Source organism: Macaca mulatta, chromosome 9 (genome assembly GCF_049350105.2).
Source record: "Macaca mulatta isolate MMU2019108-1 chromosome 9, T2T-MMU8v2.0, whole genome shotgun sequence".
Lineage (NCBI taxonomy): Eukaryota > Metazoa > Chordata > Mammalia > Primates > Cercopithecidae > Macaca > Macaca mulatta.
Window position 1 is genome coordinate 20,377,658 of NC_133414.1, and position 27,155 is coordinate 20,404,812.

The following is a 27,155-nucleotide window of genomic DNA, read 5'->3' on the forward strand; positions in this document are numbered from 1 at the left end:
AATAAAAATATCCTCACATTTTCCTTGTTCTCTTTTCCCCATGCATCTGAGTGCTTCTACTGTGATTTTCACTGTTCATATCCACCCCTAAGGCACAAGAGCTGTAATGACACTTTCTTACAAAGACCATTGTCTAAGTGCTTCAGGGATTAATGTCTTTTTGAAAGAGCCTATTGGATTTTTTTTTTTAATTCCAGGTGATCTAAGAAACTAGTATGGAAAATATTTTTGTTATGTTTGTAATGCTCCATACTTATTTTTGTTATTGTCTGTATTTATTAGCAACATAATCTTATATTCAAAATCTTGCCACTGGAAGCATAACAAAAAGGTCACTCATTGGTTTTCCTACAGTTTTTTAATTGGACCAGCTCTACTCAGCTGTGTATGCCCTAAGATGGATTGTGTTTGGAGGTACAGAAGACTGCTGAACATTTTACTCCTCTCTTGCACCATAAAGTAAAAACCAGCCATGCTGCCCTAAAGATCACTCAGAAAATACTTTCTTTCAGGCGTTTATCTAGTCCTATATATTGATATACTGTAGGACATATTTTTTGTAATATTGGTAGTGATTAGAATTTGATTACTTTTGTTGTTTACGGAGAGTCAACACCACCTATGCCAAGTTAAAATAGGTTGTGGCTTAAACAAAATTGAGTAGATACACTGAGCATCAAATTGAACGAAGTGGAAAGCTGATGTCAGGATATAATTTCAGACTTTCTCTAGACTCCATTCTCCTTCTCTGCAGCTCCCAGGAGAATATGGCTACAGCTCTCTAACATCTTGCATTCCTTTATAGATACGACCTTCCCATGTTAACTTTGTAATGTTTGTGTGGTCTAGTGAAGTGTTTTGCAAACTACCATCTATACACTCTCATTGCTTCCTGAGGTTAATCCCCCCTAAATGGGACCGACAACTGGAACGCGCTACAGACACCAAACTTCTCCAGCGGAGCCTCAGCATCCGTCAGTCCACTGAAGGCTCTCAGTAGGCTTGGAATAAAATTGGTATTTAACCCTGGATTTCCCAAACTGATTTCATCATGAGACATATTTTTTCTCATTATTATCTATTAACATTTTAGGGTCAAAGCAGTCCGTGGCAAACCCTTTGGTAATTTCCAATATAGATAGTTAGAACTAGTTGCAGAGGGCAGGGGAGGGATTTTGGCCTTTAACCAGTTTAATTTGGATTGTTGTAAAGATATATATGAACTCAGTGATTGGTATCAGAATTGTGACAAAACACATTTCTGATGCTTTAAGTTTATGGTAATTGTAGCAGCCATAGGAATTTAATCCAGCAAGTAAAGAGAATAATAGTTAAACTTTTCAAACTTTGCATCATTGATCTGGGCTTGAGACCATTTTTCTTGCTTCCACAAAACTGGAAAATCAAGGTAGTATCTTTAGCATTTCTTCAGATTCAGCCTGCAGACTCAGCTCTATTTTAGCTTTGTTATTTTAGGATTTCTTAGGAGGCCACGGTTACAGGAGGAAACATACATGAGAGGGTGGATCTTGGAGCCAGTAATAGGAGCAATTGCAGTGGTGTTCAAGGTGAGAGAGTGGAAAGCGATTATGAAGTTGATATACTACCTTGTCAGTCAATTACGTTGAGATTTTCCCTCAAATTTGAGGCAACTCTGGCCACATAGTCTAGGGAGAGCAAAATCAAAAGGGAAGATTGTATTTTTATCACAGATAAATATTGTTTGTGTCATGGACTCTGTCTTGAATATAAGGTTAGAGTCAACTGTGATCAGGTGGAGATAAACTAAATGTACTTTATTTATTTGATTTTTTAATTTTTGAGATGGGGTCTTGATCAGGCTGGAGTACAGTGGAGTGGCACCATCATGCCTCACTGTAGCCTTGACCTCCCAGGCTCAAATGATCCTCCATCCTCAGTCACCTGAGTAGCTGGGCCCACAGGTGCACACTGCCATGCCTGGTTACTTTTTGTATATTTTGTAGAGACAGGATTTTGCCATGCTTTCCAAGCTGGTCTCACATTCCTGGGCTCCAGTAATCTGCCCGCCTCAACCGCCCAAAGCACTGGGATTACAGGTGTGAGTCACTGTGCTCAGCCACTAAATGTACTTTTATATCTATACAAACAGAGATGGATAAAATCATCCATCTATCTAGCCATCTGTCTGTCAGCTATATCTATCAATGTATGTTTTAGTGTTTTGTTTGAATTATGACAGTGTCATTATTAACTTTTATGTCACTGCAAGAGAAGTAAATAATCAGGTAAATTAGTTCAACGAGGGCCCTAACTAAAGACTGAAAGGGTAACAAAAAAAGAGAAAAAAAAGTATCTTACTCTCTTTTAGCAGAAATTTGCACTGTATAAAAGCAAATTTGGACATATTTAAATTGGTGCTGAATAAATATGAGAAGGCTAGAATGTCTTGGCTGAGAAAAAACTCTCTCTACAGTCACAACCATATAATGATATTTAAATTTTATTTATTTCTAAGCTCCCATTCATACCACAAAGCTCCTGCTTGTGATGCTATAGCACTGAGTAAGAGCAAAATCTTCATTTCAAAATCGAAAAGGCTTAGTGAGGCTCAACTGAATGGATATGTGCATAAGATGGTATTTTTCCCAGGGAGGTGAGATTTTGCTAATACTAAAGACTCTCCCCTGACTGAATTGGCCACAAGGAGGAATACATCCCTGTATAATGAGGCCAAGGATGGTCCAGCATTTCTGGAGTGAAGCCCCTTGGAACTGCCACGCTGATTTTATCACACCTGAGTACAGCAGCCAGTTGTTGACGCTGGGTTCTGTTACACAGACAGACTGGGAATGCTGGCCAGCGGTGGATTGAAATGGAAATGAGAAACCTTCTGTGCTCCACTGGCTCAAAACTACCTGCTCTTGTTGTCCTAGCATGCAGGTTGCTCCTAGTATTACCCCATCCCTTCACTGTCCTTGTCCTACAGGCTCAGTCTTATCTACAATACCTGAAGTTTGTGATTTAGACACACTTTGAGTATTCTGGTTCTGACCCAGGCTGAGTTTCCTAGACTAATTCTTCACCTGTTGTTAGCGGCTTTCAATCTCTTCCCCTGGTTCACTTATAATTCTTGATGATACTCATCACTGTTGTTATTTTTTTTTCATTTTAGTGTGGCGCTCAAGCTTCAAATCCTGATAATTGGGAACTCAGCATGTTGGGGACTGGAAGGAATCATAGTTTTTTCTGTCTTTCTCATCAAATATGAAGATCAATTGTCTTTCCCCCATCATCAGCAATTATATAGGTTTGCATAAATTTACATTGCCGCAGCAGTCATATTGCCCAACTGAATTTCTGGCAAGTATAAATGTTATTGTCAGAGGCAATTTATAGTGCACGTCAAACAGACATCCTCCTCCACACAAATCTCTTTTCCCTCAACTCTCTGGAAGCATAATTAAGAGAAACGTAGAAAGTTGCATGTGAGGAAACATGGAAATATAGCTGCAGTGTTAAAGGAAGAGAGAATGAACGAAGTAAAATAATTATTGCTAACTCCCCTTCCGTGGAGTGTTGTGTGTGTGTGTGACAGAGATGGAAATTGGAAAGAGAATTCTCTATTTTCCTATTTATTTGGGTTAATTCAGTTAAAACTTCTTTCTAAAAACAGACATCATTTATTAATGACGCAACTCAATTCTGTGCAAGGCAGTAGGGATACACTAAAGAGTAAGACAAAAAGGCTGGACATGTTGGCTCGTGCCTGTAATCCTAGCACTTTGGGAGGCCGAGGTGGAAAGATTGCTTGAGCCCAGGAGGTCAAGACCAGCATGGGCAGCAAAGAGAGATCCCATTTCTACAAAACAATAAAAAAAATTATCTGATCTTTGTGGTGCATTCCTGTAGTCCCAGCTACTTGATGTGGGAGGATCTCTTGAGCCCAGGAGGTTGAGGCTGCAGTGAGCCATGATCGTACCACTATACTTCAGCCTGGGTGACAAAGCCAGACTCTGTCTCAACAAATAAAAAAAGAGAAAAAAAAGAAAAAAAGAAAAAGAAAAAGGAAAAAAGAAAAATCTTGCTTGTAAGGGGCTGGTTGTATGATCTTTCATTCATTTTGGTTTTGTATTTAAATCCCTTGTATTTAATGGGACAGATTATGGGTTCCATAATAACTTAGATCAAGACTATTCTGGGACTTTGAAAATAATTCTACAATCTCAAATAATTAAAGAATGAATGGTCTAATACTTATTCATTTTCTATTTTGGAGATAGTTTCAGAGAAAAATGGACAATGGTCATCCCCTAAGACTTTGGTCTACTTATCCTAGGAGATACTTGGGCTTTTTGGTATTCAGTGGGTACATAATGTGGACAGTATATTTGATAGTTGGTAAGATAATGGAAAAGATGCTCTTCAATTATTAAACTCTTAAAGTTAGACAGCACTTTAATGGAACCTTTATTGTAAGGAAAAAATTTCCCCTCTGGATATTATTTTTCAGTGTAGTTCCTTCACTCTCTGTGCTTGTTTAATGGCTGCTGCTTAAAATTCTTTCATTTCTTATGCATTTAGTGGGATAAATGGAGAGAATAATGGTCAGAATAGAAATAATAATCTTTTCCTGTTTCACACTGTTCATTCTTTTGGGAACAATCACAAATTGTGTTTGAAAGCAGAGTGTTCATCCTTTGAGGAAATACTGGGCTTGAAAACCATCAGAGTAAAACTGCATTTTTCTCAAGGAAAATGACTTACTGTCTCCTGCTCTAATGTTGCCTAGAAAATGCCATTATAGTTTAAAGTAAATAGCAAGTACGTGCATTCTAATAACTCCTGTGGGTCGGTGGCATTTACTCTCCAAGTTGAACCCAAATAAAGTTTTCTTTATGGATTTATAATTTTATAATGTTCTGGAACTCTCATCTTTTTATGGGTATTATTCAGAAAGTAAAAATGGTAACACAGGTAATTAAATACATTTTGAGGTGGAATATTAAGTATTTCACTCAGGAGGGATTTTATTTAATTAAATTGACTCATCATGAAGACTTGAAGCAATCAATTTTATTTTTACAGGGAGTACATTCTTGTTGTTAGAAATCACCTTAATATAGACCCTTCACAAGTCAGAGAAATTTACCTTTTAGCTTTATAAGACACACGAACTATGCTTGGAAGCAGGAGTAGTGCGGTATCCCAGGCACATGTTTTATAACTGCATTATTGAACAGTAATTATTTGGTGATTTTAATTTCCATCATGAGTTGAAGCAAAAATTTCGATTTCATTAGGAAGTGAGCTATTATGATACAACAAGTTATTATAGGATATTAAGGGAATTGTTTTTTATATAATGCATTAGGGGTTAAATAAAAAAGGAGTGGATATTATAATTCCAGTTAGAGGGAGGCGGAGGTTGCAGTGAGCTGAAATCACACCGCTGCATTCCAGCCTGGACAACAGAGTGAGACCCTGTCTCAAAAAAAAAAAAATTCTGGTTAAAGATATTGGATTAAATGGAGACTGAAACTTCCTGTCACCCTTTAAAAACAAAACCACTTCATTGAGTATGATGGGCATGTAAAAAGCTGTACATATTTAATGTATACACCTTGATGAGATTGGAGATAAGTGTACACCTGTGAAACAATGACCACAATCAATGCTGTAAACTTTCCAATAATCTCCAAAGACTTCCTTCCTCCCATCCTTCCTCTCTGCTCCCATCCTCCCTCATTGTCACTCCCTCCCTTCCTCCATCCATTCCTCCCTTCTTCTTTTCCCTCCCTTCCTCCCTCCCTCTCTCCCTCCCTCCCTCCCTTCCTTTCCTTCCTTCCTCCCTCCCTCCCTCCCTCCCTGCCTCCCTGCCTTCCTGCCTTCCTGCCTTCCAGAACACTTAATATAGGATCTGTCTCTTAGTAAATTTTTTTAAAGTATGCAATGTAATATTGTCGGCTATAGGTCTCATGCTGTACAGTAGATCTCTAAGACTTATTTATCTTGCATGACTGAAACGTCATACTCTTGTACCCTATGACCAATACTGCCCCATCGCTCCACCCTCAGCCACTGGCAACCACCACTCTGCTGAGCTTTTATGAGTTTGACTATTTTAGATTCCTCTTCTGAGTAGGATCACACAGTATTTGTCCTTCACTATATGGATTATTTTACTTAGCATTATAATCCAGGTTCACCTATGTTGTTGCATATGGCAGGATTTCCTTTTTGAGGCTGAATAATATTCCTCTGTATGTATATTTCACGTTTTCTCTATTTATTCCTCCATTGGTGGACATTTAGGTTGTTTTCATGTCTTGAATATTGTTGATTATCCTGCAATGAATATGACAGTGCAGGTATCTCTTTGAGATCCTGACTGCAGTTCCTTTGGGTATATATCCAGAACTGAGATTGCTGGGTCATATGGTTCTATATTTAACGTTTTGAGGAACCTCCATACTGTTTTCTGCAGTGCCTGCACCAATGTACATTTCCGCTGTCTACAAGGGCTCTCTTTTCTACACATCCTCACCAAATCTAATGTTTTATTTGGTAATAGCCATCCTGATAAGTGTGAGGTAATATATCACTGTTGTTTTGATTTGCATTTCCCTGATAATTAGTGATGTTGAACAACGTTTCATATGCCTGTTGGCCATTTGTACGTCTTCTGTTGAGAAATGTCTTTTTAAGGACTCAGCTAAATGGCCAACTGTTTCATTGCACACCTTGTTAACTTGTTAACATCTTTCTCACAGGAACGGACTCCAAGATCTTATTCAGCTATTGCATCTAACTCCATGCCCAGTGTCTTTGGATGATGTATAATTTTTCTCCCTCAAGTATCAATCTGGTTCCCCATAGTTCAGGTTTATAGAGAAAATAGAACTTAATCTTCTTTTTCACAGGTACATTAATGGATTAGAAATGCTAATCCATTGGTATTGTCTATACATTCATAAAAGGGGAGAATGGAAAGCACTTATTTTATTTCCCTAGAAAGAAACAGTGAAGACTTTTGCTGATTAAGGAATGAAACATGAAAGGCCAGAGGAAGGAGGGGTGGTTCTGGAGGAAGGAAAGAAGGACAAAAGAATGGCTAATGTGTAAACAACCAATGAGGTCTGCTGATATACCACAAAAGTATTTTCTATTTTGTTCTATTGAGATTTAAAAAAATCTGATTTGTATCAAATGACTTTTCAGCATCTCTCAAGATAATCCTATGCTTTCTATTTTACTTTTAATACATTTATTGGTAGATATATTAATATAAAACTAGTAACAAGCTATTCATTATATATTATATTTTTATACATTTCTGATTTGATTTGTAAGGTATTTATTTAGTCTGTTTGATTGTATTATATGTCAAATTAATCTGACTTTTTTTGTCTGTTTGCTTATTGCCTGCTAATCTTATTTTCCAGATGGGTTGAGCTGTATAATAAGAATTCGGGTGCTTCCCATTTTGTCTATTCCTGAAATATTTTAAACAGTATGGACATTGTCTAGTTTTTATATCTTTAAAAGAACTCAACAGCAGTACAATTTCATCCCAATGTTTTTGTAGAGATTATTTTTAATAACCCAGAAATTAAGCCCAGTACCCAATAGTGATCTTTTCTGTTCTTCTCCCTCCTCCCACACCCCACCCTTAAGTAGACCTAATGTCTGTTGTTTCTATCTTTGTGTTCCTAAGTTCTCATCATTTAGCTGCCAGTAATAAGTGAGAACATATGGTATTTGGTTTTCTGCCATTTGGATATTTCAAATGATATTATATCATGATATTCTTCAGTAACTTGCTTTTGATTATGTGACTTTGGCTTGGCCAATTAAATCCTCCCCTCTTGGGTGTAATATATGATTTTCCTCATTCCTTAAATGATTTCATGATAGTCTGTTTGTTGTTTAATTTGGTTAAATATTTTCCTTTTTTTAAAGTTATACTTTAAGTTCTGGGGTACATGTGCACAATGTGCAGGTTTGTTACGTAGGTATACATGTGCCATGGTGATTTGCTGCACCCATCAACCCGTCATCTACATTAGGTACTTCTCCTAATGCTATCCTTCCCCTATCCCCTACCCCCTGACAGGCCCAGTGTGTGATGTTCCCCTCCCTGTGTCCATGTGTTCTCATTGTTCAACTTCCACTTATGAATGAGAACATGCTGTGTTTTGTTTTCTGTTTTTGTGTTAGTTTACTAAGAATAATGGTTTCCAGCTTCATCCATGTCCCTGCAAAGGACATGAACTCATTTTTTTATGGCTGTATAGTATTCCGTGGTGTATAGGTGCCACATTTTCTTTATCCGGTCTATCACTGATGGACATTTCAGTTGGTTCTAAGTCTTTGCTCTTGTGATTAGTGCCACAATAAACATACATGTGCGTGTATCATTATAGTAGCATGATTTATAATCCTTTGGGTATATACCCCGTAATGGGATTGCTGGCCAAATGGTATTTCTAGTTCTAGATCCTTAAGGAATCGCCACGCTGTTTTCCACAATGGTTGAACTAACTTATACTTCTACCCACAGAGTAAAAGCATTCCTAGTTCTCCACATCCTCTCCAGCATCTGTTTTTTTCTGACTTTTTAATGATCGTCATTCTAACTGGCATGAGATGGTATCTCACTGTGGTTTTGATTTGCATTTCTCTAATGACCAGTGATGATGAGCTTTTTTTCATATGTTTGTTGGCCACATAAATGTCTTCTTTGGAGAAGTATCTTTTCATATCCTTCGCCCACTTTTTGATGGGGTTTTTTTTTCTCTTGTAAATTTGTTTAAGTTCTAAAAGCCAAAATTAGCAAATGGGATCTAATTAAACTAAAGAGTTTCTGCACAGCAAAAGAAACTATCATCAGAGTGAACAGTCAACCTATAGAATCAGAGAAAATTTTTGCAACCTATCCATCTGACAAAGGTTAATATCCAGAATATTTTCATTTTAAAGGACAAAGATTTCTTTCTATGACAAGTAGGATGTCAGTGGAAACTTCGTGTTTGTGCTGGTACTAATTTCTAATATTTCTGTGGAATAGTATCCCAGAAGCAGACTGGCTGGCTTAAAGTTCATTCACATATAAGGTTTTATATTTCTTCCTAGCTAAATTGCCAATTTATATTATTTGTCCATTTTTTTCTATTGAGATGCTTGTCTTTTTCTTATAATTTTATAGGAACTTTTAATGTAATACAGATATTACTTACTTGCTTTATAGAGTGCATATAGCTTCAATATTTTTGTAAATTTTAACCTTTGCTTATGGTATTTGTGTTTAACTGAATTTTAAATTTGGTGACCTTAGTTTTTATGGTTCTTATCTTGCTTATAAAGTTCTTCACCTAAATCTTATAAATTATTACTGTATTTGTTGGAATATTTGTTTTGTATTCACTACTTAGAACTTATGTTTAAGTGAGTACAACTTATTTTTTCTCAAATAGCCAATTGTCTGATAGCATTTACTGAATGGCTTTCTATTTCTTTATTGATAATAATTTATATATCACATTCTCAATGAATGTGAAATTATAAGCATGTGTTCATTTTTATGCTTATTTCTGAATTAACAATAGGCCATTTTAATTACTGAGTCTTTATTGTTAAAGTTTTGAGATTCTTTACTATTTTTGTTTCAAAAATGTATGGGTTTTCCTTGAGTACTTAGTTTCCCTCATGAACTTTAAAATCAGTATGCTATTCCCCAGTCAAAAAATAAATATGTATTAGAAATTGGATTGAGATTGTATTTACTATAAAGATTTGGAGGATTTGTTCTAGCCAGTTTCAGACTGTTATTACAGCATAAATAGCTGGTCTCTTTGAAATGCATTAAAATACTGGTTAAAATAAATAACTACATGAAACCAGAGTGTTATTAAAGTTTACCTATGAATGTATGCAAATTGCAAAAGCAAAATAACTATTAAAAAATAAATATATGGTATCTCTTTACCTTCTGCAAGATTAATTTTGATCCTGAATACTATAGAACTGATGAGGAGAATGATAATTTTAAGCTTGGCTTCATTTTGATTCCATAGTTTGGCGTTTATACATCTGGAGCCTACTGTCACCAGTATGTTTCTATAAGACTGAGAATGTAAATGAAAACTCAAAATTCCATTTCTGTGAATGCATGTTAGTATTGCTTTTTTTCTGTGTTAATAAAAAATGTCAATATATAAGGTTAGTTACATATTTATTATGTATCAAATTATTTTATTGACAGTGTAGACTTGTTAAGTACATATTACAATGTAATTCAGTGGCTTGGCTATAATTTTTTGCCACTTACTCTATGCATAGTTTAAAGGAAGTTATCTCTTACTTCCTAAGGTTAATTACTATTAATATTGACTGTTATATTTTCAGATAGCTTTCTTTTAATCTACATGTGTATGCATAATATGTCTGTATTTCTCAAACACAATGTTATTTGAATGTATATATGGTGTGCCACCTTAATTATTTTACTTATATTTTGGGAGAATTTTTTATGTTAGAACACTAAGCCTTCCATTTTCTTTTTAACATCTAAATATAATTCCACATAGTAGATCATCATAATATATACAGTTTTTTAAATTGAGTCACTTATCGTTTTATTGTTATAAGCAATGCTTTAATAAATGCTTTTGTGCACATATTCAAGTATTTCAGAGGGATAAATTTATAGCAGTGACATCGTTGAATCTATGTTTGTGCACATTTTAATGTTCTCTAAAATGGTTGTGATATTTTATATTCTTGTCAGTAGTATAAAGACATGACAACAGTAAATTTTATCAGTTATTAAAATTTATGCTAGGCTGATGATAAATTTGAATTCCTATGATTCCTAAAGATTTTATCATTTCAAATGTTTATTTGAAATTTGTATTTCTTCTGTTAATTTCTTGTTCATGTATCCCAGAGACATTATATTTATTTAAAAATAACTTATAGATATTCTCTATACAGTACAATTAAGGGATTTTTGTGATTCAAAATTTGGCTTTTTAAAAGTCAAATTAGAAATTTTTATGGTATTGGGATTTAGTTGTTTAAGGCCTTTCCTATCAAAATATAATTTCCTAGATTTTCTTCTAAAAGTTTGTATTTTTATTGTTTACATTCAGATATTTATTTATCATTATTATTTTTTGAGTCAGGGTCTCACTGTCATCCAAGCTGCAATACAGTTGCAAGATCATGGCTCACTGTAGCCTCAAACTCCTGGGGCTCATGTGATCCTCCCACCTCAGCCTCCTGAGTAGTTAGGATTACAAGTACATGCTATCATGACTTACTAATTAGATTTTCTTTTTTGTAGAGATAGGTTCTCACTGTGTTGCCCTGGTTGTTTCTGAACTCATGGGCTCAAGCAATCCTCCTGTCCTGGCCTGTCAAAGTACTGGGATTACAGGTGTGAGCCACCACTCCCAGACCATTTAGATCCTTAACATGGCAGGAATTTATTTTTCTATATGAGTGATATAGAGATCTGTCTTTAGTTTTTCAAGTGTATAGCTGACTATTTTAATGCAATCTTCCCCAATTATCTGAAATAGCACTGTGATCATGTATTAATTCCTTGTATGTGCATAGGCCTGTTTTGTACTGTTTAGGGTGATTTATCTACTTCACCCTTCTTTGGGGTTCCCAAACTTGCTGTTATGTTTTGGTATTTGAGCGGTCAAGTGAATCATTCTTTACTCTTTTTTATTTCTTTAAGATTTTATTGCCTATTTTTCCCATTTACTTTTTCAATTGAATGTAGAATAACTTTGTAAAGTTCTATAAAATTTAAGTTTGCATTTGATGAAAATTACATTGGTTTGATAGATTTATTTGAGAAAAATAAATAGGCTTATGGTACTTTTCCCTTCAATCCAAAACATGGTGTTCCTCTCTCTGTGTTCTGGTCTCATCTTATGCCCATGAACAAGGTTTAAAATATAATAACTTTGTTTATGTATCTCTTGAATAGTCTCATGTTAATTCTTAGGTCTGTGCTAGTTTTCGTTACTATTATAAACTGAATCTTTCTTAAAGTAAAAAGAGTGCTTCAGCCAAAAATTGTTGTCCATTTGCTGAAATATTCAACGGCTGTTATGTCTCGTTTGCCAGTCTCAGAATACATTTTAAGGTAGAAGTGGTTTTGAAAATTGTTTAAAAATCAAGGATCTAGTATTTCATTTTTCTGTGATCAAAAAATCCTGTTTGATACTTGTTTGAAACTGTCAATATATGTCATTGTCATTCCCTGTTTATTCAATCTTCTTGTTCTGTATTCCACGTTTTGTCTGTTATTGGCATTCATCAGAAGTCATGAACTTTCCATGCATCTCTCAATTTTTCTCCATCCTTTGGGGGAAAGAAACTCATCATACAGAGTACAGTAATTTTATTGTACTTAGGAACATCTTACTTCTTTGAATGTCTTATTAGAGTTCAAGAGTGCAGACTATAAGAAAAATCTGACTTGAATAATCATAATTTTCCCAACCCTTTTTAGTGCGTCCTCTCAAATGTGTCACCACCAGTGCAGTGTTTGTGGCATAATAGTTGTAAACAGTTGTTTATTTATAAAAACATTTTAATCTAAAATTTTTTTGGCATCTTGTGTATCTTATCAATATACGTTCTATGTTGTGGTGTTTCTAAAATCTTGGACATAGTTATTCTGGGCACAGTTATTTCTTGGGTACAACCTAGAAAGTAGCATTTGGATATTTCAAATCTGATGACTAAATGGCACAAGTAAAATTGAAGCCATGAGTTCTACTAAATTCAGCCTTAAGTTTACCTAAATTTAGTATAATTTAGTATTACATTGGCTGTTGTTGGCACTTAGGTTTCTTATGCCTTATATTCTTAGCTACTAGTATATAAACACCAAAATTAACAAATGGGATCTAATTAAAGAGTTTCTGCATAGAAAAAGAAACTATCATTTTTTGATATAAAAATTTTATATCAATTTTTAAAAATATAAAAACAAGAACTCGTGTTTTCAAGCACTTAATAAATTCGAGGTACATTTAATTCCTAATTCAACACTATTCTGACTTTTTTTTTTTTGAGGGTCTTTGTCACCCAGGCTGGAGTGCAGTGGCGTGATTTCAGCTTACTGCAGCTTCCACCTCCCAGGTTCAAGCAATTCTCTTGCCTCAGCCTCCTGAGTAGCTGAGATTGCAGGCGTGCACCACCATGCCCAGCTAATTTTTGTATTTTTAGTGATGATGGGGTTTTGCCATGTTTCTCCAACTCCTGACCTGAGGTGATCCACCTGCCTCGGCCTCCCAAAGTGTTGAGATTACAGGTGTGAGCCACCACACCTGGCCTATTTTCTGACATTCTAAGAGCGGTACAATGTAGAATCTTTAAAAGTGTGGATAATGCATTTCCATTTTTAGTCCTTAAGGGAACACCCATAGTGAAAGGGTAGTTTCCCTCGATTATGAAACATTAGGTTGTGATGTTATATGCAGAAATTTTGTTTAATGATAAACATAACAGCTTGGGATTTGACATGGTGACAATGGTTAGAAAAGTGAGGCTTAAGTGCTTTTCAAGCTGTGCTCGCTTCATTCATGCAGAATTGCTGTCTTTGCTGACTTCTGGTTTCTTGCTTAGGCGCTGACAAGAGAAAGTATCTGTCTGTAGTTTCTAATACTAGTGTTAGTCTAATCATAAAACCAGCACACCTTTGTCTCATATAACACAGTTATTAATCAGCTCCCCAGTGTCTCTTGCAGAAAGAATAAAAGGAAGTATTTTAAAAATTACATATTCTATAAATATATTCTTGTTGCCCACTCTTAGAGTTTTCATTTGTTGAGCATCAGTGTACCAGATAATTTACAGACTTCTACAATCTTCATAATTATGGTATAGGATAAATTTTGTTATCCCTATTTTACAGAAATTACTCTTTTTTGTAGTCTTATGTGAAAATTATAGAACAGTTTTGGGACTCTGCACAATGTTATGTCCTTCCACAGAGAATTTGCCTTTGATTCTGGTATGCAGGTAGTCTGGGGAAGAACAATTCAGTCTCTTCAGAAATTAAGTTGATTTGCAGCTCTATTTTAAGTTTTTAGAAGAGCTGTTCTATTTCTAGTTGCCCTTGATCCAGTAGCATATCCCTTTGTGAGTCCCAGGTGAAAGTTAGGAGTGTTTACTAAGCTCTTTCCCTCTCCAGTTTTTGTTTTCCCAGTCCCATGAACCACTGAACTCCCTGCTGAACTCTGCTCAACTTTTCAGCCTTTGAATTGCTGCTTCCTGTGTAGCTTTTTAGTCTCTCAGCCAGCACTTTTAAAAAAAGTCTATGTGTATAAATAGAACTACCATGTGACCCAGCAATCCCACTACTGGGTATTTGTCCAGAGCAAAGGAAGTCAGTCTATCAGAGATATTTGCACCCCTGTGTTTACTGCAGCACTATTCACAATAGTCAAGATTTGAAATCAACCCAGGTATACAATATCAGAGAATGGGTAAAGAAAATGTAATATATATACAAAGTGGAATATCATTCAACCATAAAAAGAATGGAATCCTGTCATTTCTGTCATCCATGGTAACAGGGATGGAATTGGAGGACATTACGTTGAGTGACATAAGCCAGTCCTGGGAAGATAAATACAGCATGTTCTCACTCATTTGTGGAAGCTAAGAAAGTTGATCTCATGGAAGTAAAAAGTAGCACAGAGGATACTAGAGGCTGGGAAGTGAGAGGGGAGGGGGGACATAGGGAGAGATTTGTTAAAAGATACAAAATTAGAGCTAGTTAGGAGGAATAAGTTCTAGTGTCCCATAACACTGAAGGATGGCTGTAGTTAATAATATATATATTTTCAAATAGCTAGAAGAGGATATAGGATGTTCTCAAAGCAAATAAATAGTAAGTATTTGAATAATAGATAGGCTAATTACCCTGATTTGATCACTATACATTTTATGTATCAAAAAATCACTAGGTATGCCATAAATATGTACCATTATTATGTGTCAAATAAAAAATAGAATTTTTTTAAAAAGTCAAATGACTTGAGGAAAAATATGATGATGAATTTGGGAGTTACCTCTCTATACTTCCCTTCTCTCAGGGATGTTAACTGTCAAGTCCTTGAAACTTTGGTTGCACATTGCCTTCAGGTTTTAAATTAATTAGTTAATATTTTTTATATCCAGGATTTCTAGCTGTTTTCAGCAACAGATGGCTGATTGCAGGTAGTCCTCTATAACTGTAAGTGGAAGTCTTTCCTGGAGTCCTTCTGGAAGCTTGAGTTTGTTCTGGAAACAATTTCCGGTATTATTTTGAATCACATTGATTTGGTTATTACCTGTATTCTACCAATAACAATGCACAGTCCATGAAAGCTGGAAGTATGTAGTGCTTCTACAGTGTTTCTCTTACAGGGTAAGCTTTGTCCATCTGGCAGGCAGTTGACAGGTACCCACTTCCAAAGCTGCTGCTGCTAATGTGTAACTAGAAGAATGACACAGTAAGATAAGGTGATAAGAATTCAGGAGCATTTCCTAACCCATCTTCTGGTTATAATTTAGAATATACTAGATCTTTAAAAAATTAAAAAAAAGTTTTTTGGAGAGACGGAGTTTTGCCATGTTGTCCAGATGCAGTATTTCGAGCCTATCGTGTGTATAACGTAAAGACAATTAGAAAATTTGACAAACCATCCCATATTAGATAATCCCTTGTCATGAATTGCGTTACCCTGACTGACATTTTTCTCAGTAGGTAAGCCATGAGGCACTAGATGAAACATGATGATTAACAAGGATATGTATTAGAATCACTTGGAGGGTTTGGACAATAGATCATGCTTCAGGTCCCATCTGGGGAGATTCTGATTGAATTGATCTGGGGTGAGATACAAATGTCTTCCACTTCATATTCCTGATCCTCTGAATCCTACTTAGTCAAGGTGTCCTCTTCTCTGTAATATTTTCTTTTACGTCTCTGGACTGTATTTTTTCTCTTCTCTGAATTTCCAAGTTTACAATACTCCCAGGGCTCTTATGTATATACTCATTTCTTATTAAATCATCTTTTTTTTTCTTAATTCAACTTTTAATGTTTTTACATTTTTCATTCATTTATATTCAGTCATATATCCTGACTGATGTTTAGCGTACTTTATAATATTATCATTATAGATTTTCTTGTGTCATTCATAATCAAATCATATGGTCTTACCTCACCACCTTTGATTAGGGACTATATCTCATATTTATTTTGTAAAACGAAAGACACAGCCCTGTCCCTGGTAAAGAGAACATTCTTAAAGATGGAAAACAAGCAAAACAAACAATATCATCCAGGGAAAGTGCTACTTTTATGTAAGAAAATACTTTGATAGGGCCGGGTGTGGTGGCTCAAGCCTGTAATCCCAGCACTTTGGGAGGCTGAGACGGGCGGATCACGAGGTCAGGAGATTGAGACCATCCTGGCTAACACGGTGAAACCCCGTCTCTACTAAAAAATTACAAAAAACTTAGCCAGGCCAGGTGGCGGGTGCCTGTAGTCTCAGCTACTCGGGAGGCTGAGGCAGGAGAATGGCGTGAACCCGGGAGGTGGAGCTTGCAGTGATCTGTGATCCGGCCACTGCACTCCAGCCTGGGCGACAGAGCGAGACTCCCTCTCAAAAAAAAAAAAAAAAAAAAAGAAAATACTTTGATAAGCCACTTATAATTGAATGTAAGTATTTGATGGTGGGCCACTAAGGCTGAAGACTACACCTGAGACAGTCAGTGCAATTGCTAAATGTCTTTATTTTTATTTTTAGAGATAGGGTCTCATTCTGTCATCCAGGCTGGAGTGCAATGGCACAGTCTTGGCTCACTGCAGCCTCGACCTCCTGGGCTCAATCGATCTGATCACCTCAGCCTCTCTAGTAGCTGAGACCACAGGTGCACGCCACCACACCTGGTTAATTTTTGTATTTTTTTTTTTTTTTTTGAGCAATGGTTTTCATCATGTTGCTTAGGCTGACCTTGAACTCCTGGGCTTAAGCGATCTGCCCACCTCGGCCTCTCAAAGTGCTCGGGTTACAGGTGTGAGCCACTGCACCCAGCCTTTACTTCAGAATGAAGAGAAATGCAGGGGTGATGGGAAAGCAAAGACTAGATAAGATAGAAGGAAACTGAGAGAGAAAACAAGACAGTGGGGTGTGGCTGAGCAACCAGCTTAGGTGGCTGGAGAAATTTTAATAAAAGGGCATCCTTATTCAATTTTAAGTTATCTTGCTACGCTTAAAAAGTAATAAACTCTCTGTTTCACCTAAGAAATCGGTAAAGAAGTTTGCTATACATTACCCTATAAAACCTACCATTTAGTTTAGTTTTTTCTTTATTTCTATTTGAATGAAACATGGGCAAGTGAATGCAGTAGACAGGATGCTGCTTGAACTGAGCTAATTCAGTGAAAGCCACACCTGACCACTTGTCAGCCCCTGTGTAGACATCTCAGGTATGCAATATAATATGGATAATTCAAGTCAATTTCATTTAAATATTATTTAAGCTTTTTTTTTTTTTTTTTGAGACGGAGTCTCGCTCTGTCGCCCAGGCTGGAGTGCAGTGGCGCAATCTCGGCTCACTGCAAGCTCCGCCTCCCGGGTTCACGCCATTCTCCTGCCTCAGCCTCCCGAGTAGCTGGGACTACAGGCGCCCGCCCCTGCGCCCGGCTAATTTTTTTCTATTTTTAGTAGAGACGGGGTTTCACCATGGTCTCGATCTCCTGACCTTGTGATCCGCCCACCTCGGCCTCCCAAAGTGCTGGGATTACAGGCGTGAGCCACCACGCCCGGCCTATTTAAGCTTTAAGAATTAAGATCTTAAACTACTGCGTGGGCTATAGAAATAATGGCTTTTTCTTAGCTGGTGTAAGGAGCATGTGTATATGTTTATGGCAGACTGCCTGGTATTAAATCCTGGATCCACTGTATTACTTTGGGAAAGTTACCCAGTTTATTTCTGCCTCAGATTTCTTAACAATGGAGGTAATAATAGTCCCAACCTCAGAAGGTTGCAGTGAAGATAAAAATGAGTTAAGACACTTAAATCCTTTAGCCAAGTCCCTGGCACATGCAGGAATGCACACAGTGTTAACAACCATCATCATTTTATTGCTGTGGTGTAGTTCTCAAGCCTGCTTTGCATCAGAGTCACCTGCGGTATCTGAAAAAATGTACATCCTCAGGATCTAGCCCATACCGATTAAGCAAAATTTCTGGCACTGGAAAGTGGGCATGCATAGAAAAAAAACCACAGGGATCTGGAGAGGCAGTCAGTTCTGCAAAGCACTTCTGGGATATGTTTGTAGGTAGAAAAATGTGAAGATAAGTGTGAATGGCGATCTCCTACAGAAATTAGATGACTAGAGACACATAATTCAAGCTACCAATCCCTGAACTTGTTAATATCAAAATGAGTATTTTCTAAAAGCCTTTGGCTGTCAAATGGAGATGTGAGAAACCAGCTGTTGAATACCTTTCTGGGTCTAGCTGGAACCCAACCTTGAGGAAAGAATGTTTGTCATTCCGGGTGGCTCTTATTGAAAGAAAATAGCATTTTTCTCTCTGCTTTGAGAATGAATTCAAGGATCCAGAGAACATAATTGGCATCTGTGATGATGAAGGTTTACATGACAATTACGAGCTGTCTTTTTTTCTTCAATGTGAACCCAACTGTTATTGCTTTATAGGATTTTGCATGTTAGAAGACTAGAGTGACAGTAGCAATTATGTTATGACCTTCAGAAGGAGGTAGACTTTTTCAGATAGTTGTGATTTTCTGGAATCCCTCTTGCCTGACACTTACTACTACATGGCCACTATTTGTGTTGCTCAGTCTGACACCTGATCACATGTAAGGGCTTGTAAGTTCGTGCTCAGATTCTTCAATGGTTCTTTATGATTGTGTTTCCAGGATAATAAAGATGAAACTTATTGGCTGGCATTCAAGATTGTCTAGTGTGAGTCTCAGTTACTGTACTCTTACTTTAGCCAGTTGAGCTTATTTCTGGTATACCAAACATTTGGAAGATAGAGATGATGTGATTGTTACACTTAGCCCAGCAGACTCAGCTCTTCTCTCCTGACCTTCCCCCTGCAGCCTAATGATAGGCCATTGATAGTAATAAGAAGGCAAAAACTTGTCTTAATAATACGGATTTTAGGCATAGCCATATACTCCAGTATCTATCAAATTATTATTTAGAGGAGGTTGGAAGACTATAATGATTAAAACCATGTACTTTGGAGATAGATTTTCCTTCAGGATGTTCCTTAACCTCTTTATGCTTCTACCTGTAAAATGGGGATAAATCATAGTAAGTAATTCATATATACAGGAGAAGGAATTGAGTTTTATTTTTCTTTCTATTTTGTTTTGTTTATTTAGTTCTATTTTAATTTTATTCTGTTTTACTTATAGAACAGTGCCTGGCACATAGTCTTATATTGGTGTTTGTTAGAGGGGAAAAAAAGTTACAGTGGTGGAAGTTCTTAGCACATTGGAGGCTTCCAAGCACGGCTTCCTGTCCTGATTCTTGCCTAGTATTGAGATGTTAGACTCTGATCTTAATATTTGACTTATTCTTTATCATATTGATTACATCCTGGGTTTGTCAAAAGTGAAAGGAATAATTGTAAACCTTGTTATTTTAACCAGTATTTGTTTTTTAACTTTTATCTAAAAGGGCATTTTTTACAACTGGTCTATTATAATTTTCCTAGAGTATAAGCAAGTCCCACTTGAATATTCCCTCTTAGCTACTTTCTGGAGGAATTTTGGGTTTCATAATCTGGTTTCTGAAATACAGCAAAGAAAAGGAAAACTAGAGTCTTATGCTCTGCTGGTGTGTCCTTAATCTTTCTGTCTCTCCTCAATTCCTGTGTTTGGGTCATTTTATAGTTTCTGCAGAACTAGAACTTTGCTGCTTAAAATCATCCCTGGACTGTCATTGGCCAGCCCAAGCGTGCTGTTGGTTCTTCATATGGTTTGGCTGTGTCTCCACTCAAATCTCATCTTGAATTCCCACATGTTGTGAGAGGGATCCAGTGGGAAGTAATTGAGTCATGGGGGCAGGTCTTTCCTGTGCTGTTCTCATGATAGTGAATAAGTCTCACAAGATCTGATGGTTCTATAAGGAAGAGTTTCCCTGCACAAGCTCTTTCTCTTTGCCTGCTGCCATCTATGTAAGGTGTGACTTGCTTGCTCCTCCTTGCCTTCTACCATAATTTTGAGGCTTCCTCAGCCATATGAAACTATAAGTCCATTAAACCTCTTTCTTTTGCAAATGGCTAAGTCTTGGGTATGTCTTTATCAGCAGCAGGAAATGGACTAATACAGTTCTCCACTCATATTTCTACACTCCTATTTCCTTACTACATTAGTGCCTGCCATCAGACTTCCATACACTATGGCCTGCTGGAGGAGAGAGGACTTTCTCTCCTACTAAAGAATGCACCTCTGCCTGTGCCCATGACTGGCCCAAAGTGCACGAGAAATGACATTGCCCAACCAATGACTAATAAATACACCATGTTCCTTCCTTCTCAGGTTAAATCTAGGGCTTTTCCAGTGGGATTGAGCTCTAGAAACTCTCTGTATTGAATGCCTCCCCTTCCTTCACCGACTTCTCCACTCCCTAATTGGTGTTCTTTCCCTCCCCAAGTAAAAGACTTGGGCTCCAATACTTATATCAGCTTCTGCTTCCAGGGGAACCCATGCTTAGGCCTACAGGTTCTTCCATTGTATAAAGGTTGGACTGATAAAGTCCAATTTGATCTGTTCTGCAGGTGCAGCAGGTACTGGGGACTAGTTGCCACCATTACAGCATTAGTTGGTGCTATAGACTGAATGTGAGTGTCTGCTGAAATTCATATGTTGCAACCCTAATCCCCAATGTGATGGTACTTGGAAGTGGGGTATTGGGAGGTAATTAGGTCATGAGGGTTGAGCCCTCATGGAGGGATTAGTGCCTTTGGAGGAAGACGAAAAGATGAGAACCTCCTTCCCCCGCGCCCCCTGCCAATCTCTGTGCATGCACCAAGCAAAGGCCCTGTGAGTTCATACCAGGGAAAAGCCCTCACCAGACACCAAATCTGCCAGCACTCTGGGCTTGAACTTCCCAGCCTCTAGAACTATGAGAAATAAATTTCTATTGTTTAAGCCACCCAATTTAGAGTATCTTGTTATAGCAGTCTGGAATGACTAAATCAGTTGGTGACAGAAGTGATATGAGAGGTAACATAAAGTAAAGAGTTTTTATACCATGTAAAGAACAAAAGTACCTAAAGGGCTCACACCTGAATCCCAGCACTTTGGGAGGCCAAGGCAGGTGAATCACCTGAGGTCAGGAGTTCAAGACCAGCCTGGCCAAAATGATGAAACCCCATCTCTAATAAAAATACAAAAAATTAGTTGAGTGTGGTGGTGTATGCCTGTAATCCCAGCTATTTGTGAGGGCGAGGCAGGAGAATCTCCTGAACCCAGGAGGCAGAGGTTGCAGTGAGCTGAGATTGTGCCACTGTACTCCAGCCTGGGTGACAGAGAGAGACTCTGTCTCAAAAGAAAAAAAAAGTGCCTAAGGGATAAATACTTCCTTGCTTTTTTATTTTGAGGCCTCTTCCTAGTTTTACTATGGATCAAGTATCAGGACTGCTTCACAGAATACATAGAGCAAATTACTAGAAATAGATGCTGAATAGATGTGCCATTCTAGGTCTTTAAAAATGACATATGCCAGCCCTATGTATATGAGGACTAAGCAACTGAAAAATTCCTTGCAGACTACTATATACATGTCTTAAATCCCCTCCTCTGTTGACCCATCAACCCTTCAATGAATCTCTATTTCCCACTCTGTGGACATTCAGAGACTATATTTGGACCCCTTCCCATAGATACAAACCTATTTTGTCTGTTACTACCTCCTATATATGCTTGACGTCAGTGAATTTGTTGCATTCATTTTTTTCCCCCAAATACAGGATGTTCATTTTTGGATATGGCTATGTTTCCTCCTATTTTTCCCACCTGGATTTTTTTCTCATTCTTCTCTGTTGAACAAAATTCTATTCTCTACTCAGGCTGCGTCCACTGGGATAAATTTTAATTAGAAATAGCAGAAAACTCAACTGATAGTGGTAAAATGAGTAAGAGGTTTATTTATGTCATACAACAAGAAATTTGGAAGTGGGATATCTTAGGCTAATTGAACAGTATAATAGCTTCATACCTCGGTTCCTTTTGTGCTGAAATTGTGTTTTTTATGGCCATGGTTCCAAAAGGCTCTTGTACCTCTAGGCATTGTATCCATGTTCCAGGCAGAAGAAAGGGAAAGAATAAATGGCAAAAGCTAAATGCCAAAACGTATACCTTTTGCATTTTAGAAAACCTATCTAATGACTTCTGCTTAAGTTTCACTGGCTGGAAGTGAGTTTCATGGCTAAACCCAGCTGTGAGGGATTCTGGAAGGATATTTTAACACTCTAGGCTCCATTTCAGAGAAAATTCAGGGAAAACAAACTTATGAAAGATTTTTGCATATCTGATTCACAGCATCCAAACATTTAACTTTTTAAATTCCATGAACTCCAGCAACATTTATTGATGGCAACCGTTTTGTTTTTGTAATTTAACGCATGATGTTACAGATGAAAAAATATTATAGATATATGTTTTAGCTTTTTGACTGGATTTGAAAAAAATGTGAATTTCTTCTTGTCATATGACTAGCAACTACTACTTACAAGTTTCTTGAAAATAAACATATCCATTGAGGATGAATTAAGCAAATGAAGAGACACAGTTGCAAACCGGACTGGCTAGATCCATGATCATGATTTCACTGGCTCTTCCTCCTTCTTGCTGATACTAGGTAAGCCCCAGATTTCATGGATCTGGTCAAATCCATGTGCCAAGAGGTCAAAGTCAAGTGCTGAGAGCTGAAGAGGAGATGTGAATAAAAAGCCTATAGGAAAATGAGTATAGGTTGTTTTTCGAAATCCTACTTTATGTCAGTTGTGCATAAAGAAACAGTGTTGATGTAATTCTCGTTAGACAGTGAAGGAAGTCTGTTGGTGGGCATTCAAAGAAGTCAAACAACTTGCATTAGATAATATAATGGCAGAAAATGAAGCTGAGATTGTCTGACAGGTATATATTCAAAGTTAAGTTCTTTCTACTGTTTCAGGATAAAAAACTAAGGGAAATTATGTGGGTCAAAGGTTTAGCCAACAGCCAGAATTATTTTTCTCAAATCACTTTTGGAAAGACATTAATTCAGAGTTCATCAAGGTTAATCACTTCTGACTATAAAGTAAATATCTAGGCAATTTCTAGCAATGGCAACATATTGGGGTCTTAAAACGATTTTGTTTTACGGTGGAGCTAGATCGTTTCAGAATCAATTTGAGCAAGTGAAATGAAGGGCTGAAAAAATACAGCTTTATAAATAATGGAAGTCTTGACATTCTTTAATACTACAGGACAAATAGCTCCACACTCTAATTACTGTTGTATGGTGTTTGAATATCTTTGGTGATGTTAATTAAAGAGTGACTCTTGCATATTTTGCTCAATATATCCATGCATCACTTTCATACTGCTAAATTCTTTCAAAAACCCATGCCAATAACTGGGAAGAAACAAAGGCCAGACTACATTTATTTTCAGGCCCTTTATCTCAGTTATTTGTATTAAGAGGCTGCAAAACTGGATATTATTTATGCTGGAAGAGAGAATGGAAGGGTATCCTAAATGTCAGTATTGGAGCTTTTTGTTCGCTTAAGTTCTTAGGTGCAGGTGATGAAGTATTATATTTTAGGGGCTTTTCATGTTTTCCTTGTGAGTTTTTTCTTTGTCTGATATTATAATCTTGAACACTTATGAAGAAGATATTACACTACTTTTCCTGGTCAAATTACAATAAACCTAATAGAATGGAAATTTTACTGTTTAAGGATTAGTGTAGTGGTTTCTAGCTTTTTCAGCTATGAGAAATTCTTTTTAAAGTAAGAAACAAATTAATGGAAACATTCACATTTTATTACTTAATAGTATTTTTCATGGTGGTTGACATAACAAAAATGCTATGAAAATATTTTCACATAACTTGTAATTTGTTAATCAGTAAAATCTGCATAAATTTGAAATGTAATAACAAGTATATGTGTAAGACACATTATTTATTCCACTACATTCAATGCTTAGTGCTTTGTGAATCTACAGATTATTATGCTACCTTTCAGGATTCGATGGAAATGATCTAGAAGATAGCTTTCTAGAGAATTAGAAGAGAATCTGAGCAAAACAGTTCAGGGCAGGAGATATGTCCAGAGGGGCTGCTAATTGTCCCATGGTTTAAAGAAATTTCTAAAACTCCAAATAAGAGACACTCAACCATAACATCCTAAATTTTTCTTAAGAACTCAGTATGATAAACTAAGTGCGAGGCGTTCATGGTAGACTGTGGTTCTTCTGAAGGTAAACTTGTCATTTGAGCTTTCTACAGTAGTTGGTACTATTTAAAATAATAGATATTTTAAGACATTAAATAATAGACATTTCTGCTCAGAAATATTTAGCCTACTCTTAGCTCAAGTGCTAATTTTAGTGAGATGCACATTCAGAACCTTTTGGTATTCACATAGAAACTACTAAAAGTCTAAAACTAAGTGAGTTCATTGTTAATGAGAGATCATATTCTATAGTGGTGGGCATAGGTTTTGGTTTGGGACTCAGACGTGATTTGGGACTCAGACATTGATGCATAGTCTAGCTCAGTGGCTTATTAGCTTTCTTTCTTTCTTTCTTTCTTTTTTTTTTTTTTTGAGATGAAGTCTCAATGTGTTGCCCAGGCTGGAGTACAGTGGCATGATCTCAGCTCACTGCAGCCTCTGCCTCCTGGGTTCAAGTGATTCTCCTGCCTCAGACTCCCAAGTAGCTGGGACTACAGGTGTGTGCCACCACACCTGGCTAATTTTTGTATTTTTAGTAGAGACAGGGTTTCACCATATTGGTCAGGCTGGTCTCCAACTCCTAACCTGCCTGGCTTCCTAAAGTGCCGGGATTATTACAGGTGTGAGCCACTGTGCCTGGCCAGCTATTTGTTTTTGATCCTTTGTTAAAAGAAATCTTGGATTTCTCAAAGGAAACTATTATTAGGATTTTTATAGACATTAAATATATTATGTTTAATGTATCTATTATAGGTTTGGCACATTTTAGTGCTCATTAAGGTATAGCTATGGTTGTTATTCAATTTCATCTTTTCTAGATACAACAATAATTTCTGAAACAGAAGCTATGATTTCAGAGTTTCATAAGTAAATAGTAGAAACACAAAGGCTGATATTTTTCAATATGGATATATTTTGCTAATATTTTCAATAAAATCTTTTGGAGAAGTCTTTTAGAATATGAATCCTGTATAAGTGGATTGGGTGGATTCGCTATGCACTTAAAAAGTCAGCTTGAGGGAAATCGTTAATGTCAAAAGCCATATATGTGCGATGCCTTGATGTTTCTGAAGTGGTCGGTGTTTAGAGGGAGGAACTGCACAGAAGCATTGATATTTCAAGTAGTCTACATCAGTGGTGCCCAACCTTTTTGGCACCAGGGACTGGTTTTGTGGAAGACAGTTTTTCTGCGGACCAGAGAAGAGAGGGAAGGTTTTGGGATAATTCAAGCACATCACATTTATTGTGCAGTTTATTTCTGTTATTACTACATCATAATGTAAAATAATAATGCAACTCACCATAATGTAGAACCAATGGGAGCCCTGGGCTTGTTTTCCTGCAGCTGGATGGTCCCATCTGGGTGTAATGGGAGACAGTGACTGGTCATCTGGCATTAGACTCTCATAAGGAGCACACAACCTAGATCCCCTGCATGTGCAGTTCACAATAGGGTTCGCGATCCTATGAGAATGTAATGCTGCCACTGATGTCACAGGAGGTGGAGCTCTGGTGGTAATGCAAGTGATGGGGAGCAGCTATAGATACAGATGAAGCTTCACTCATTCACCTGCCACTCACCTCCTGTTCTGTACTTCCGGTTCCTAACAGGCCACAGACTGGTACAAGTTCATGGCTCAAGGAGTTGGGGACCTCTGGTCTATGCAGTATTTTCTTTCTCATGGATACCATGTCCTTGCATTTGAAATTGTTAGAGAAAAAGTAGCCCCTGCCTCTTATTTTCCTTCTACTCTTCTATATCTGTTCTCAGAAGGCCAAATCAAGAGAATGAATATATATATATATATAAAACACTGGTGATCTTTATCTAGTCATTTCTGAAATAACTCCAGAACTAGGACAAAGCAATGGACTTTTATAGATATTCTAATGGTACTTAAACTAAAAAATATAAATATTTACTTTAAAATGGGAGTTCAAAAGAGAAGCAATAATGAAAGTTAACTTGATTGCCAAATAAGCAGAATGTACTTTAGGGGTAAAACCATGGAGGAATAAGTTTTTTTCTTAATTAAGATGGAGTTGGAGTAATGACATTCAGTTTCTTATTGCATATTATTACATATAATATGTGCAAATGTTGCTGTGTAAAAATATAAAACAAATAAAAAAATTGAATTGAACTGCATCCTATTACCTGGTCTTGAAATAAGAAAAAAAAAAAACTAAATTAGAAAAGTAGCTCTGCCTTTTTATTTTGGATACTTCAGAATGGATTTTTGACTTTTCTAAGAAGTAACATGAATAATTCAGGGATAGAGCATAATGCTGTTGAAAATGGTTAAAACTGCATAATGCTGTTAAAATGGTTAAAGTCCCTAATTATGTTGAAGGATTTCAGTGGCGAGGTCTGGGAAATGACTCAGCTGAGCTTGTCAGCTCACTCACTGACCCACTCAAATTCCTAAACAGAAATCTGGACTCTTTCTAAGTCATTACTTCAGCTCAGGAAACTTTAGACAATTTCATTTTGCCTAAAGTGGGCTTTGAGACTCCAGAACAATTTTGGGGAGGGAGTAGGTTAATTGAAGTAGAAATAAAGCTCACCTATAATAATGGGGTTTATAGGGATGAATATTTCTTGTCTAAATGTATTTTCATTGTAGCAGCTAATTACTACCAATTTGAATCTATCTAAATAGA